The 2,646-nt window shown below is 36.4% G+C and overlaps 1 pseudogene; it reads right to left on the reverse strand.

The window, feature by feature from the left end:
- Window positions 1-231: 231 nt before the first annotated feature.
- On the reverse strand, window positions 232-563 carry LOC101135445 (large ribosomal subunit protein eL33-like; annotated as a pseudogene).
- Between the last annotated feature and the right edge of the window lie 2,083 nt (window positions 564-2,646).

A 2,646-nucleotide genomic window follows, 5' to 3' on the forward strand; every position in this document is an offset into this window, starting at 1 on the left:
AGCATATGGTCTCTCAGGACATCTTCTCCCTGCTCATGTATTTTACTCTCTTTTTCTTTCCTCAACTATCTTTGTTTCTTTGTGCTCAGTGTCACCCCTCCACAGACCCTGGATTTCCATGCCCTCAGTTTAAGCCAGACACAGAGGATTTCTATCCTTTTCTGAATCCTGATTCTTATTTTTTTTTCACAAGAGCACAAATCCACTTTTATTTATTTACTTTTCATTAGTTTAAATCCTTGAGGGATACAGCATCACACGGATTTTGTGTCCAATGGCCTTAGCAGGAGGATTGCTTTGGAATTTGGAACAAACCATGCCACCGTTTCCATGGGCCTGAATTACCTTTCCCCAGATTATTATGGCTTTGTTTGGTTTACCACCAGGAGTCACTGTGTTGTTCTTCCCTTTGTATACATAAGCACATTTCTTGCCCAAATAGAATTCAGTTTCATCTCAGGCATAAACACCTTCAATTTTAAGAAGAAATGTATGCTCCCTTTGGTTCTAGAGACCCCACTTACAGACAGCAAAATGACCTTGGACCATAGCCTTCCAGACATCTTTGCCTTTTAGAAGTCCTGTTCCCAACAGGTCTCCACAGGCTGCAAGATGGTGGAAGGAATCTGATACTTAATTTCTAGGACAGAAAATATGGTTGCCCTAGCTTGGTACATATGTTGTCCTCTAACAGTCAGCAGTGACCAGTTGCTTGGAGTGACAATGAGGCACTTATCACAGAGAACTGATATGGCTGTCACTTTTGTGGGTGAATATTCATGGGCAGGTCAAATCCACAACTAGTAGTCTATTCAAAGCCTTATGTTAATTGTGTAGTTACATGGCATTTTGTTAAAATATAATATTTTCTCCCTTAGAGGATTTAGGGGTTGAATCTCAAGTTGAAATGAAGTGTTTGTGTTACATCTTAAAATGATGAAATCCACATAGATACATTCCACTTACATTATTCTCAAAATCTACCTTTACCCAAGTCAGGCCTTTTGGAGGGTCCAACAACAAAGCAAAACAAGGTGAGAACAGCGCCACATTCTGTCCCACCCCTATACAGAATCAGTGCCAACCACCTTTGGTCCACACATTATCGGACATCTTTGGATGAGGACAGGGTACTTCAGTTTTGAGTACACTTTTCTTGCAACTTGTAAAGCAAGAAATAGAGCTGGAGAAAGGCATCTAGAAACATTTGCTTTCGATTGACTAAGCTTTTATCTATATATGAATTCCTCAAATAAATAGATATAATAATGTAAATATATACAAATGTTTATATATATACAGTATTGTCCTGAAGACTAAATGAGATGACACATGTAAAACACTTAGAACAATGCCTGGCACTAAGTAACATGTCAAATGTTAGCTATCATGTGGCAACATCTTAGCACCATCAGCAGTTGAGGTTCTCAAGAAGTGAACTGGATCAAACTTTGAAGTGGCCAGTAATGAACGACACTGACTGCTACTGCAGTGCTGTAAGCTTTGGTTGTAGGTAGAAATGATCTTATTGAAGATGTGATGGGCTTCCATGTATGTGGATATATTTAGCAGATATATTTAACGACCAGACATAGGCTCTTTTTATGCTGTAAAAATAAGATGTAGAAATTTAGAATTGACTGTAAATTCAATCTCCAAAATAAAATCAAATTAATTTAAGTAAAAATTCCTTTTGTTTCCCAGGCCCTTTCATTTTCCTTCTATATATATACACATTTTTAGAGAGACTTGCCAATTTTTAAAATTTGATCTGTTGGCATGTGTTCTTATTCATTCTAATATGCAGGCTGTATTTTGTCCCTAATTTACATGTTCTGACAAGAGAAATGTATGTCTGAATTGGGGGGATGAGTAATTTTAATCTGATGGCACATTGGGGAAGAAGACATTGTATGTGAGTGATATTTTTTCAGAGTGTAATTATCAGTGTTACTCTAAGGCAGAAATGAAAAAAATCAATCTTTTTTCCACAAGTAAATGGAAATAGATTTTAGTTGTATTAATGGGAATCAGGTTAAAGCCTTTTGTTTATAGGTGTATGTATTGTTAGTTAAAATTGAGTTTTTCTTTTCAGTGTTTGCTATTCGGGGAGCTCTGTAATTGCTCAATTATATCCCAAAGGTAGTGTCTCAGTAGACTTCTTTCTGATTGAATACTCTTAAGAAATTCAGTGCTGACTTTTTAAAATAAAGGCTCTGAATTGTTCTCTTGTCTTTTTCAGTTATTCAAAATAATTACATGGTTTCATCATTGTTGTGGTTATACTACAATTTCTGGGATAATAAACAAATACTAAAACAAACAAAAAATGAAAAAATAAGATCCCAAAGTGGTGGGAAAAATCTACTTAACTCGTAAGTCCACAGGAGGGCTATACTAGGATTTGTCAGAAAAAAGGGCATAATCCCTCTCCTCTTCAACTAACCTGGGAATCTGAAAAATGTGAGGAGAGTGTAAAGTTAGAGTTATGAAGCCCTGAAATAATGTCTCAGAATAGTGAAAAAAGTATGGTAGATGGTGTCAGTTGGCACACAGGAGCCATCTCAGCCTCTTCTCCTTTGCCACTTTTTTGTGAAAGAGGTAAAAGAAATAAATACTAATATTCCTGGTCTCTCCTATAACTAC

Source organism: Gorilla gorilla, chromosome X (genome assembly GCF_029281585.2).
Source record: "Gorilla gorilla gorilla isolate KB3781 chromosome X, NHGRI_mGorGor1-v2.1_pri, whole genome shotgun sequence".
In the NCBI taxonomy this organism is placed as follows: Eukaryota; Metazoa; Chordata; class Mammalia; order Primates; family Hominidae; genus Gorilla; species Gorilla gorilla.